Source organism: Aphelocoma coerulescens, chromosome 2 (genome assembly GCF_041296385.1).
Source record: "Aphelocoma coerulescens isolate FSJ_1873_10779 chromosome 2, UR_Acoe_1.0, whole genome shotgun sequence".
Taxonomy (NCBI): Eukaryota; Metazoa; Chordata; class Aves; order Passeriformes; family Corvidae; genus Aphelocoma; species Aphelocoma coerulescens.
The window spans coordinates 55927277-55942220 of NC_091015.1; the positions used below are offsets into that span (position 1 = coordinate 55927277).

At 40.3% G+C, this 14944-nt stretch overlaps 1 long non-coding RNA gene across 1 annotated transcript; it reads right to left on the reverse strand.

The window, feature by feature from the left end:
- Nucleotides 1-646: 646 nt before the first annotated feature.
- On the reverse strand, nucleotides 647-9510 carry LOC138105748 (uncharacterized). The gene is made up of 5 exons (XR_011148653.1): nucleotides 9413-9510; nucleotides 9107-9187; nucleotides 8928-9022; nucleotides 2176-2372; nucleotides 647-1883 (listed from the first exon to the last, which is right to left on the reverse strand). It is a non-coding gene; the product is annotated as an uncharacterized lncRNA (long non-coding RNA).
- Between the last annotated feature and the right edge of the window lie 5434 nt (nucleotides 9511-14944).

A 14944-nucleotide genomic window follows, 5' to 3' on the forward strand; every position in this document is an offset into this window, starting at 1 on the left:
TCCCAAGAATCAGCCCAGCATTATATGAAATAGAAAACATCTGTGTTCTTTTTTTGGTATATAAACAAAGGAGAAACCTGAATACAGATGCTTGGACTGGTACTGTTGTTCTCCTGCCATGCCAGGAATCCAAACCTGGACAGGCAGCTGTCAGTCTCCTGTCAGAAACAAGCAGCCTTATGTACCTTGTGGGAGCAAACTTCTCTGATAGCTGTCTGGCAGCCCCTACAGAAGGAACAGAGAGTTTGTCTGAAAGGACAGATGTATCAGTGAAACTGAGGCATAAAGTACTTTGGAGAAATGGGAGAAAGAGTGAGAGAAAGAGAGAAAGAGAGAGAGAAAGTGCAACATGTCACCATCATAAAAACCCAGCAGATGCACTGCCTAAACGATGGCAGTGGTCGGAGTGCGTTTCTTCTTTCCTTACTATATGCATGCAGCACCTATGCAGATGTTCCTTCACCTCTATGCAAAAGTTCTATATGTCCAAGTAGTTTATTCCTTTCTCCTTCCAGAAATAAGCCATGGCATTATAAAACATACCTTATGTTCAAGAGCAAAATGAAAATTCAGAATTGCTAGCATGCCAAATACATTCTGCAGCCCACATCAGAAAAGTTTCAGGACATGGTAAAAGCAGGTTTTATTTCATGTCATTTGCTTCACTTACAAAGTAAATTCAACAGAATCACAGAATAAGATGAAGGACTTTTAAACCCTGAGTTAGGAGTTTGACTCAGGAATTTAAATAACTAATCATAAAAGATACACTTTTAGTTCATTTCACTTGTTCTTTTTTTTCCGTGTGTCTCTGTATAGACAAGCTGTTAGACTGCATGAGCTTTGGTTGTCGCCTTCATCACAGAGTGAATGCAATAGGATCTTAATTTCAAGCTGTTAGCCACTATCCAAATACTACAGCAAAATTAGCAGTAATCCAAGTTTTAAGTTATACTTATTTTGTCTTTCAGATTGTAGGGGATCAAGGCATGTTTGGTTCATAAAGAAAAAAAAAAGGAAGTCAGACACATGAAGTCTCTCAACCAGCACAATTCTCTGAGATTAGGAGACTGTCATTCAGCTTTCATCTCTAATTTTTCCCCTTGCTCGTTTTCCATCTAAACAAGAAGTGTTATTAAATCGAGAAGATTAGCAACATGACCAACTCTTTTCTTTTTTCCTCTGTGTTTTGCAAGGAAGGAAACATCCCGCAATCACTTGCAAAGCACATGGTCATAAGCACGCTGCAACTGTGGATACGGGTGTGCAAGCTGATCCTGCAGCTAAGCCTCCTGTTGCTTAAACAAGCAGGGCTACCTGTTCTCAACCTAATTTCAGTATTATGTTAGGGAGAGAAGTCTCTTTGTATCAGATCTGACAGGCATGTGTTCCTGAGGAAGTGGAGGGGAAGCCCTCCGTTCATATGACTAATTAGACAGGCTTCACGCTGGGTTGCTCTTTTTTGATGCTGATCCCTGTACTAATTGTCAGTTTGTTCCTTGGGAAGGCAAGGTTGAGTTCAAATGCTGCAGTGCCTTGTTCCCCGTTAGCTTTCCTGACCTTAAACTGATGCGAATTGACAAGGAACAGACTGGGGGAGAGAGAGCATGGTCCTTTCCACTTGTGGAGAGTGTGTTTTGGAGTCACGGGAAAAAAAAACAGAAACAGGAGGACAATTAACAAGGCGCACTTAGATAAAACAGACAGTCCTACCCGTGAAGCAAGAGCACCAAGAGTTTAAGGAGAAAAAGGCAGCACTATCACAATCAATATACACTCACTTCTAGCTGAGATTCTCCAGCTTCCTTAGGAAAGTGTAGATGGTTTAATTTTTAACCAGATCTCCAATCGGATTTTTTGCACTGTTTTTATTCTGGTTGGATCTGCAACAGTTTAAAACCAAGCTACCACAGCTGAGCCAGGCTCACTTCCCAACAGCTGCCTGCCTTTTCTTTTATTTTTTTCTTTTTTTCCTCTTTTTTTTTTTTTTTTTTTTTTTTTTCTGAGGCTGTTTTAGGTCTGGTCGGGCTTTCATGGTAGGAGAGAAGGAGGGGGGAAGAAAAGGGGAGCATTTAATCAAATCTGACATTCAGGAGCTCAATCCTGCAAGGTACTGAGCTCATTGACCTCAGTCCAGCAAAACAATATACATAGGACTTCAAAGGGGATACTCACATGCTTAAAGTTAGGCAGATGTCTAAGTGGTGTATTGGATTTGGGCCAGGGAAAGCAGGGCCTTCCAAAAAGCTCAGGCACTCCAGTGTGCTCAGGTCTGCAAACCACCACCTTTATCGGCTCAGCTCTCCGTGTAGCTCCAGAGCAGGTGTTACAATTATAGCAGGGGCTGAGATGAAAGGGGCCCAAGGGCTTGGCTGCAAAGACAGGAGAAAACTGGCAGTTTTCTGGGCAGTAGTTCCTGTTCTTTTCTTTGCTCTATTATGCTATTTCTGCTTTAGGATGAAATGAGGCAGCCAAATGCTCTGTTCCCCACTAAAGTCCTAAAATTCTAATTTACAATTGAGGCATGACAACTCCACAAAAGAAGGAAGAAAGACTTCAATTTTGTTGGTTGGGCTTTTACCCTATTCTTTCTGATGCTTTTAATTTTAGTAAAATGGTTCAGGAGTAGAAAGGCACAGCTTTCTGATTTTGAGGGAAGACTGCTTGGAAATCACTGTATGTCTATGAGCATCCTCAGAGCCTGACTTGAAAAAAATGGGCATTGTGCAACTTTAACAGACTTTCTACCCCACTGAGCATACATATCCAAGGAAAACAGGAGTTTTCAGCCAAGTGAGGACTCTCTTGGTCTGATTTCAGACATGATGGTCTCAGGAGGACTTCAACATATCTTGGAGGTAAAGAGTGAACAAGACCCGATTCTGTGACGTTAACAGCAATAAGAAAAGAAATCCCAAGTGATGATCTCTACCAGAAATCTCTGTTTGAACTCTATTGGAAAAAGTAGTGATTATCTGCTCCTTTCATCCAACATCCTTCAATTAAATGCATTCTACACCGGTACATTTGCATATACCTATATATCTTAATCTTCTGCTCAGTAGAATGTGGACAACAAGAAATCTTAGTTTTAGACACAGCACTGATATTTTTCTGTCCACCTTACTGCATGGAAGCATAAGCAAGTGGGAGGGATACAGATAGAATGTTTCAACCTCCAAATAAATTAATTCTGCAGAAGTTCAACTGGCTGGACAAGAACTATGCAATTATTGAAGATCTATGAAATTCCAGCCTTTGAAAGGTCATTGAGATATGCTAAGAACATGTATTAATCAGTACAGAATGTGAAACATCAGCTTTCTCATAAAAGTCATTACTAAATTACAAAGGCTTTACACAGCACTAGTAATGTTATTTTCAAATTTTCTTTCAAGATCTGACATTTAAAAAAATTTTCTGCTTAGGATATGAGTCCCTCTTCAGTGATACTGTCCAAGTAAGTGAGAGACGGCATTCCACAAACAGGTGGGAGAAGCCAGCAAAAGGAGAGTCCAGACAAGCAAAGCACTGTCGTAGATCAAACCCAATTTTAAATCTGTGGCTGAGGTAGAAACGTTTTTAATAAAAATTTTTATTATACTAAAAAAAAACCTTCAAAAATCAACAACCCCCCCCCCCACACACACACTACAGCTTTCTTATTACTTCTTTAGATCAGTTGAAAATAATTTTGTATTGCTGTTTTAATAGCCTACCAGTGTGGATAAGACTACTCTAGTCCTGCTTTCTTGTAATACCTCAAGAGAAAATGTCATCTCAGTCTTTCAGTTTCTGGGGGTTCAAGGTAAAAGAAGACTTTTTCAAACTTGCTACAAGCATATATATTAAGGGCTGCCATATAACAGACTATACAATCTTTCTCCTGCTACTTCCTCTAGTTCCACTGTGGATGATTGTCTGGTCTGGAATAAAAGGAATAGAGCAGGCAAACATTCACCTCAGGCATCTTCCACTCTTGACATGGGAGGTAACAAAACATCCTTGCTTTCATGCTTGAAAGCACAGGTTCTCTGTTTTAGCACTTCAGCAGCAAAACAGCTTCCCTGTCACTGAGTGCATCTGCAGTAGGACCTATTTTCATTTAAATGATGGCTTTTCAACCATCTGTGGTCTAGACATTGTCTATATAGGGGAAGACTATCTCTTCAACACCTTTCTCCACATTCACATTAGCACAGACTTGCAGGAAACTTTCCTGCAGAACTTTATCAATAGGTGTATTAGCAATATATGTCAGAAAACTCTTTAAAAAAAGAAGGCATGTAAAAGAGAAATCACAAAGTGTCATACCTTGTGTACCTATTCCTTCTGAGCAAAAAGTCTTTGAAAACCTAAGCAATGGGCTCCATGTTCAGCCATGACATCTGTCCCTACATGTCCTCATTAATTGCGAAGAAAAGGGCGGACTTGAAGAATGCTAGAAGGCACTGTCCTACATCAAGCTTGCATTCACATCAAAGTCTTTATTCCAAATCCTGTCATAGATAAGCATTACGAAGCCTTGGATCAGGTGCTATGTTTTGGCCCTTCAACTTTTCTTTTCAAATAAAAAATAATGGTTTCTCTTAGGTTTCTGATGCCGTCAGGGGAGTCAGCGGTAATCTCCTACCCATCTCTGAAAGAACTGGTTACTTGCATCCTATTCCTGCATGTCTGGATAATGTTCCAACAGCATGGATTGAGTAATACAGATAACTTGGGCATAGCCACAGTTGTAAAATCTCCTGTTGCATCAAGTCATCAGAAACACAAATGCAAAGACAGAGATGCTGTCCTCCTGTCCTAGAGTTCCTACATCTGTAATGAAAACTCTCCGTGTACCACAATTCCAGATAACAGTTATAACAAAAACACCAGAGTATAGATAGCACAGTATTTCCCCCCATCACCCTCTTCTCTTTCACATAAAGAAAATGAAATAAGGCAAAAGGACATAAGGCAAAATGGTAACACAGCTTTGATAACAGTCTAGGTCCCATCATTAGGGCTACATCAGCCAACAGTCAAGGCTTCCTAGAGATCGTTGTGGAAGGAATCTATTTCAGCATCATGCCTGTGCCATGGAGGCCATCTAAACCACAAAAGAACAGCAGGGTATCTTTGCTGCAGTTCAAGGTCACTTGTAAATGTCTATTGAAATGAGTCTCATGAAAACAGCAGTCTTGATATTGCAGAGTCATCATCCCAGTGCTTGGTGTGTCGACATAACAATAATTATTCCACAATAACAAGCTTAGCTGCAACAATGGGGACTGAGTATTGGGGTGGTAGAGTTTCCAACCTGCAATTTTCAATCTCAGCCTCCCCATTCAGAGTGGAAATCACAGTGTGTGTGGCATGGCCTCTGACTGATGTAAAAGGTCACTGAAAGCAAAAGTGTAGCACTTGCTGAAATAAAAGTTAAGACTAAACAGCATGTGATACTGTCAGGACTTGACCATGTGAAGGAAGCTTTCATCACCAAATAGCATTTTACCAGATGTTCATGAGTATGCACGCCCAAACTCATAATCTCTTGTCTGTTAGGAGGAAATTCACACCATTTTCCTTTGTTCATTACAATAGGGTTCTATTTGGACTAGGTGCATAGGAATATTTCAACATCTAACAGCTCCCATTGCAGACAGCTGGGAGTGAATATTTGAAAACCTAGTTCATCAGCTATAATCACAATGGGAGACAGAGGGTGAGCTTAGGAGAGCTCACCAAACACTGTGCTACCAACAATTTTATTCAAAGGCTGCCACAATATGAAATGGATAAGGTGAGGAAAGGGGAGACTTTGGGGTAGATGGTGGTGAAATGTCATAGTGCTGTTGAGGAAGGAACAGAAAACTCTGTGTGGGATCAGTTTGGGAGTAGGAAAGGAGCTTGAAGAATGGGAGCGATGTTCTGGAAAAGTGTCAAAGAACTTGGAAGCACTGGGGTACTTGAACTCTAGGACAGGATGACTGGAAAGCAGAAAATTATGTTCCCATCAACCAGCCTCTCATGCTAAATCAGGAGAAGATGTAATTATCTTTAGCTAAAGATAAGCAGACTCATTAGGAGTCCAGGACACACAGAACTCCCATCTAATTTTTTCTTGCACTGGACTATCAGGACGCTCCCTTTCTAACAAGCTGGAAGTCTCCTAGCCTTTCCAACCTCTCTTGGCCATAGAATAGGTCTGTCAGAAGTTTCTAAGCAGTTTTGGATACCTTTCATGTTTGTGCTCTGTCTTGTAAAAAAGCTTCTTTCCAATATTCAAGAAATTCTAGTATTTCCTTAGTTACCAGTCTAACCCAGATAATGCATTTGTTCCAGTTGTAGCCAAACAACAGTTTGCACAAAAACCCTAAACAAACACCCATCCCCTTAACTAATACTCCAAGAAAACCAACATCATAATGTTCGCAACAAACACCCCTCACTCCTGATAACTGCAAACTGAAACTCAGTTGTGAGTGGATTCTTCTGTTTAGAGCCTTTCAAAATGGTGTAAAAGTAGTGAATAGACTCTTTGCATATGAATCTTTACACAAATTTCCTAAAAGTTAGCATTTTTTTTAATGAAAGGAGCTAATAAAAATTTGACTATTTCATATTAAGGAGCAATGAATTACTCCTGAACATAGTGCTGAGTACCATTAAAATAATTTATTTTTGGAGTACTATAAGGGGTTTTATTTAGTTTTCTCTTTGTTTCTTTTGGTCCCCATCTTCCACTAGCACAAACTGCTGTGACACTGGAAAAGCCAGTCCCCCATTTCCTGTTATGATATGCTTAAGACCTTTAAGACCTCCTGAACATCTCCACGTAGGAAAAGGTGAAGCAGTTCATTGAAGTACAAAACCACTTATTCCATAGAATCTGAGAACAATTTAGGTTAGAAAAGACCTCTGAGGTGCTCGAGTCCAGCCATTAGCCTAGCACTGCCAAGTCCACCACTAAGCCATGCCCCACATGCCCAGGCCCAGCATGGGACTGCCTGGTGCACACATGCTGGAAAGATCTGATGGAAGGGGTTTAGCATGATCTAGTGCTAACTAACAGCTGTGAGTTAACTTGGGCCATACCCAGCTTTGGAGGTGGCACTGGAGCAGCTGGAGGGAGCCCTAGGGCAGGGCTAGCAAAGGGAGCTCAGACAGGCAGAGCTTGGTTCACCTTGAAACCCAACACCACAGGGTTATTCGAGTCTCTGTACCACATGACAACTGGTGCAAAAAACAGCTACTGAAAAAACTTCACTTCAGCTACAACTCACCACATACCCCCTGAATGTGTCACTGCCCCACAGGAAAATAAGTGTTCATTCAATATTATTCATGCTGGGACACAAGTAAGGGACAAGTGGAACAATTTACACTGAGGTAGCTAAGATATCTCACCTTTTAAGTGCAAAAAACTAAATTTCATTAGTTCTTCCCCACCCTCTCCTCACCCAAAAATGAAGCTCTGGGAGATACTTTATTTGAAGCAATGATCTACAACAGCCTTATGGAATCAGACCTCTCATGGTTATCAAGTAGTGTCCAGAGGTAAAAGACACCATCTCCATGACACAATTGTCTTATTTTTCACAAGTGTGAAACATTAATATAAAAATAAATTTCAAAACAGGTCTTAGATAAAAGAGCACAACATCAACTGAAAAATGGCTGAAATAACAACAATGTTATTGAGGACAATCCAGGCAGATTGTAATGAAGAAGGGTGTAGTTAAATTTGACTTTCAGCATATATAAAGATAGGTAAAATTAAGTCCTACAAAATAACTCATCATAGAAGCATCAAGAAATGTTTTCTTCAGTAAAGTAGGAATTTTAAATATTCAAGAGTAACTGTGCCTAAAAATGGTGGATGTCACAGCAAAAAAAACCAGGGAGGTGGTGGTATTTGCTTCTCCCAAAAGACTGCACTTAAATGTGCAGCTGATGAAATTACCCTGCAGCAATCTTAAAAGAAGGGAAGTACTTTTTCATTCAAATAGTTAAATTCTGGGACTTATTGCCACAGAAGGCTGTGAAGGCCAGGAGCATAAAACAAGATTCAGAGAAGAATTAGGCAAACCTGTAGAGGATAAATCCATCCCCCAGTGCATATTCGAGAAATAGTGGTCCTTCTATCACTAATGTTTTCAAGCTGGAAAAATATGCCAGAAAGGGGATTCCTCTCTATTTGTCCAGCCAGCTTATAGGAAAAAAACTAACAGCGTATTGGCTTGTATGGATCTTTTGGTCTGGTTTGCTGTAGCAGTACTTATGGAAATGAAAAAATAAAAGTAAAAACCTTTTATACCCCTTATTCACCAACATATTTTTTCCATTTCTTTATCCCCACTTATCTGTTTCAACATGATGCTGTTTTCAACATGAAAGCCTGTTGGTAGTGTCCTACTGCCAATATTAATGATTAGTAAATATTTGAAAAACAGGCATAAAAGGGATTGTAACAAAAAAATGTCATCTTATAAACTAGGGACATAGGGTAATTCTATGGTATATCAATTCAGTATTCTAGAGTTTGTGTTTGTTACTGTCGCTTTCAATTCTAGTTTAGAAATAATATAATCCCAATAGTAGTTTTATGTTTTATAATTTTTATACTAAGACTTAACAACTAAGAAAATCAGATCAAACCCCAAGAGTAATCTGTTCTTAAGATTATCCTCAGAAGCATTTCTTTCACCCAAAAATGTATCCTAAAAAATGTGCAAAGAAGGAATATGGGAGATGAGTAGGTTGGAGGAGACCAACACTTTGACTAGAAAGCAGAGGCACCTCACACGGTGCATGATTTTATCACTGCAATACAATAAAAATTCTAATTGATTATTTTTCCAGTTAATGACATTTTTTTCCTAAACCTCCGTGCTACACTCAGTCTCCCATTAATTAAACAGAACTATGTTAAAACCTACAGAGTCAACAGGTATTTTAACAGGTATTTCTCAGGAGCGCCAGCCAGTCTGTTAACCGCAGCTGTAGAAGCTGTAACATCACTGCTTGCAAGCACCTTGGGTGATAAAAGGACAATTTTAGTAAGGGAGAACCAACATAGCACCAACCTGAAAAAAATGGCATATCAAGGAAGGGTTACCTGTGTACAGCTGTCCTGGGAGATGGGCTGTGGGTACAGCTGTCAGTTGCATACAGGAAGCATCAACGTGGAAGTAGATGACTGTTCACAGAAAAGTTAGATATTTGATGGAATTTTTAGTGCTACACTGACATCCCCTTCCCTGTTATTTCAGGAGTCTCCTCTCATTCACCACTGCAAGATCCAACAAGCAAGTGGTAGCTTTTCATGGCCCTTCCCTCTTTGGCACCATTAACCCCACAGACAATGCAGATGTTTCTCAGCCCTAGGACCTCCAGAGGGACAAGAGCAAATCAGTCCACTCACTTGCTAACCAGGAAATAGGTATATCACTTCTTTACTCTTCCCAGTTGGTTGTAGCAAGGTCAAGACCTGCCCAAGGGTACCTAGAGTGAAACCATAAGCACCTGAGAGCCCTTAACACATTCCTTACCCCAGATACGCTCTCCTAGGCAGGGAGGCCTATCTTTGTATAAAAGTGTTGTAGCTCCACAGCTGGTAGAGGGACGCTAGGTACTGATTTTAAGTGCCATGTAGATGCTATTTGTGAGTGCTGACAGAGAGCTTCACCATGTTCACTTATCTAGAGCAGTACTGCAACTCCTCTTCTGTATCTTCATTGGTGACAGAGAAAACAGCCTCTAGACTGACACCTAGAACTGGACTACTCAAATAGGAAGCTGTGATCTGGACTGAGACCACCAGTGGTGGCAATATTGCCTGCTGGAACTGTTACCAGTAGACCCCACATCTTGGTAGATATGGAGACTGTGCTCCTCACAGCTTTCCTGGTGTCTTAGGAGGCTGTTGTGAAGCCATCACATACAATAACCATCCTGGGACCTGGGTATTTCTTCTGGCTGACCATGGCTCAGCAAATATAATTTAGTAGCTGTGCCCTCAAGCTTTGTGCTTTGAGTTAAACAACCCCAGAGATAAGAAACTATTTTTTAATCACCCCAAACAATGAGTTTATATAATCCAATATGATACATGACACCTTCTTAGCAACCAGTTCAGCATCAGTTCCTCACTTCACTAAGTTCAAACGTTTTGAAGGCCTGTCTAGAGCTGGATAAGAGAGGTATTTCTCATTCTTGCCTCCCTATGCTTCCTCAGGGCTTTTTTTTTTGTGTGTTTTAACAAAAAGTCTCTGCCAAAAGGATCAGTGATTTTTGAAAAGAAGAACCTGTATGAGAAATGAGAAGCTCACAAAACCAAACTGACCAAAGCACTGCACATCAGTATCTGTTACTGTGAAGAGACATTTTCAAAACCTTACAGTAGTTGGTTTTATTACTCTACCAAGTCTAGACCAGCACATAAACCAGCACATAAACCAGCACATTGCTTAATTACAATTTAAGCAGCATTTGAGGTGGGATCAATACATGAGAAGATTAGGAACAACCCTCTTAGTAAGGGACAATATATACTCCTCTCCACCATGGCATAGCTTGCTGCCTGTTTTCTTTAAGAGAGCCAGTTACTGCTAGAGAAAGAAATAAGAGATTTTAGAGAAAAACAAATCAAGGCCTTAACGAACTGATAATGATTTATTTCTTTATGGTCAACAAGTACTTCTGTTCTCTGAGAGTGGGATCCAAAATCTGCTGAAGGTTATGGAGCCTCCCTATTGATTTAAATGGGCTTTGGATCTTCTCTAATTTCCTCCCCACAGTTTTATCTTATTTCTAAGGGGCCAGATGCTGGGTCCGTATCTGCTCAAATCTATATTTTGCTAATGGAGCTCAGGTTTCTGTAGAAAGAAATGTAACTGAGTTCCCTTAATCCCCACTGCTGGGTGGCTCTAAAAGAGAGACTTAGTCCATCCTGCGGTGGCGAGATAAGAATCGTATTTTAAACCAACCTACTTTAAATGAAATTAAATAGCTGTCAGTGTTAATTGAGGACACTTGTCCCTGAAACAAACAAAAAAATCTGATTTTGTTTCTTCCTTCTAAAAGAGCTGCACTTATATCATGTCTCCAAATGGCGAGCTAAGGACGACCTCCTGGAAAACTGACATACAGGCATTAGTGCAAACTGCTTTTAGGGAGAGAGGTAATCTTCTCTAAGTTTCTGTATAATTTACATTTCACTCAACCTTAGATCAGATCATAAATAATGTACACTTGGATCTTTTAACAACTTCCAGTTGTTTGTGAGTGATGAAGTAACTTACCTGTGCAATGTTATACCCAAATTAAGAACAATAATTATAAAAAGGGTACGTGGAAAAAAAAAATGCTGCAGGTGGGTGGCCTGTGCCACAAATGGTCTCATGCGACATGGCATTTCACATTCTGGACAATAGCCTGGGCTGAAGCAGGGTCACAGAGCAGCAGAAGGGCTGTTCTGTGGTTTTATCTATAGGTGGTATTATAGACCACTCTATTCTTCGATGTCCTTTATTTAAAATGTCATACAGATAAATAAATAAGAAGCAAATATGGAAAAAAAAAACCAACCCAGATTAGTTTTGATGGTAATTTAAAATGTTCCTCAAAACATCTGTTCTTGAAAAAATGTCTAACAATCTGTTGTGTTGTTGCCTTTATTTCCAAAATATTATCTCTCTCAGTTAACACGAAGTCCTTTGTCAAGGTTTGCTATTCAGTGTCTGAACTGCACTAGTTTGACAATCTTCACAGGACATTATCCTTTAACACACCAGCAAAATACAAATGGAAGCAATGACAAGTTTTTAGGTTAATTTGTTCAGACAAGCAGCAAGGTTCCACCTCTGCTTATTAAAACAATGAATATGCAACCATCTCTAGAATTTCATAAAGAGATTTTCCTTTGTGTCGAAGTAATTCCTAAATTGCTTCCTCTGAATACATACACCAATAAAGCTCCATCACTCAAACCTTTTCAAGAAGCTATCCAGAAAGAGCCTAACATGGCAGGAGAGAATTCACTCTGAGAAACACAAGAAAGTGTAAAATGTCTTTTGGGACTCATTCTCTGTGTCTGATCAAAGCTGCAGACCCTAACTGAAGAAATACTGCATGCAAATTGTCTCATCTGCTATCCTTAAAATCGTAAAAGTCATTCCCAGCATGATGATTTCCTCTTAGATTGGAGCTTATCCCTTTCTGCTTAGCTAGCTGGTGAAATGTGTATGTCCTGCACTCTGGCTGGTGGGACTAACCAGGAAGCAGTGGTCCAAGTCCTGCCACTCTTGTGCTAGGAAAGTACAAAACTTTTTATATAGCTGTTAATTAAACTAAAACCTTCTTTAGCTGCTAAATCATATCCCTTTAAACGTATCAAAACAGATCAAGGGTCAAAGATTTATAAAATGAACAAAACAGAACGGACAAATTGTCTACAACTAAATAGAGGATAAATTAATCTGGGTACTAGAAAAGTGGAAAATTCAGTGAAACAGAAAAAAAAAACCCCAAACTCCGAATGATCCCACTCCATTACATTTAAAGAAGTCAAACCCATTTTGTCCACTGGTACTTTGGGGAACAGAAGAACTGCATTTTGTTTTCACACGTGGAATGAAAAGCAGAATGTGCTCTGTAAAGGATGAATACTCAGAGGGGTTTTTCTTTTTCCAGCATGGTCTCTGCTTTTTTCTCTCTGCTTTTCCCACCTCTTCTTGCCCATCCCCAGTGCTTACATTCAGAAAAACACAGCATGAATAAATAAGACCACCAGCAAGGATGTGAAATATTAGAGGAGGAATCTTGTCATATTTCCTTACCATGGTCACATATAGAACCTGATTAAAAATGAATACATGGCACATTACACATTAGACTTTACTAACACCCTCCTCCCACTTTTAGTTTTTCCATTTGATTTTCTCAATTCTGGGCTTTTATCACCACAGTGGTTTGATAAAAGTCCATCATAGTCGTGTGACACTGCAAAAAGGATTGTACTCTCAAGAACATTCTCACCATTTCTGAAGGACCCAATTTTTTTCACACTTGTACAGAAGGATACTTGCCCCTTGGGGTGTTTTCAACTCTACTTGAGTGCTGTGGTGTTTACATTTATACATTTATTCCAACTATGTCATTAAGTTAATATTTAATGGATCGTGTTTCCCCCCACCTGACTGGGGTTAAGGTTAGATGAAGTCCTGCTGCCTGAGCACCAGCAATGAACATTGAAGTTGTTGATATTGATTCCTATCACTGAGGAACATTAATACCTGAATGATTTATAGTACTGAGAGTACTCTCCAAGGTTTAGGACTGCAAATACCTGTCCACAACTTTAAAGGGTGAGTGTATCTGTGTCAGGGCCCTGGATGGACTGCTTCATCCTAGGAGTCTGGTCATGAGAAGCCCCTGCAGGTCTCTTCCCTCCTGATCTACACTGAGGCTCAGGCTTCTATCCCAGTCTCTGCCTGAGCTATATCTCCAGTGCTCAATCTCATATATCCCCATCCCTGACCCCTGGACTAGACGTCCTGGCTTGGCTGTGGACTGGCTTTACCACCATGGGAGCCTTTAATGACCTGGGCTCCTCTTATCTCAGCCTGGTGACCATCCCCAGACCTGCTCTCCTTGCATGGGATAGATCCCAAAAGATTCAGTAATTATGGGCTTAAAAGTATTTTTATTATAAGCAATGAGCCACAGCACTCAACCTGTGCTTTGTGGAGATGACTTCTGAAAGCATGAGTCTCTAGCCCATCTGGAGCTCCAAATTCTGCAAAGAGCATGGAAATATTTGTTTAATGGTGAAGATGGTGGGCAGTGTTATGTTCATACCTGAACTTGATGATCTTAAAGATTTTTTCCAACTTCATAAATTCTATGATTCTGTGATTTCAAGACTTAGATGCATTATAAGGTGATATACATCTAGGCTTCACCTAGAACCTTCAACCTGAAAAATTTGAGGGGTGAAACCCTCTTTTCTCTCCAGAATATTTGGAGCTTACAAATTTCTGTCAGCTCAGAAGCAAATGCTGAGCAAGGCACTGGTGGGAAGAAGTTTTTGCCAAGAAAAATGCTTGCCACAAAAAGCAATGTTTTAATGAAAAATAAGATATTTATTGAAAACACATGATTACTTTGTGGCAAATCAGTACCAGTCTCAAAACCTACAAGTGGGATTGCCTTAGACTTTCCTATTCTTTGTTTTTCTTGTCATTTCTCTGTTGCTGTTAGGTAAACCATTTGCAGCTGTTTACAATTTCCACACAGTCCGCAGTTTGGAAGATGAGAAGAGCCCATTTGGACTAAAGAGGACCATTTTTATAGCAGCTCAGAAGTGCCGGAGACGGTGACTGCAATGGCAGCAGGAAAAGGCTGCCAGGAAGAAGACCAGCATTTTGCCTTTTTTCATTAAGACATTATTGAGCTTTGGTACACAGACTGCCAGTGGGGTGTCCCTTTTTCTGTCTTTTTCCTGCCTGCTTCCTTCTCTCTTCCTCTCCATTGCAGCGTGATGGGACTCTGACAGGGGCATCTCCACAGCACTGCTCCCATCCTTGCTGGGTATGGGGAGAAGACAAAGGGGAGTAGAGGAGCAAAAGGGCCATGCTAAGACACAGGCCAAGTTTGCTTGGGTGGCTGCTTGCCAGTGACTCCAGCACAATGCTCAGAGCCAGCCTCAGAGGAAGAAGAAGGGAAGCAACACAAAAAATCCAGGAGACAGAGACATGAGCAACCTGTGTTTCCTACAAGCACCAAATTTTTTGAACCTGAAGTGCTTTACAGCTCTGCTCCATTAAGAGCGGCAGGATGAGGAGACTCCAATCCATCAAAGCCACAAAACAAATCCTGCCTTAAGCCATCGGGTTTCACATGAAAAAAACCAAAAAGAGAAAACAGAAGCCAAAAACGTTCAATAAAACCACAG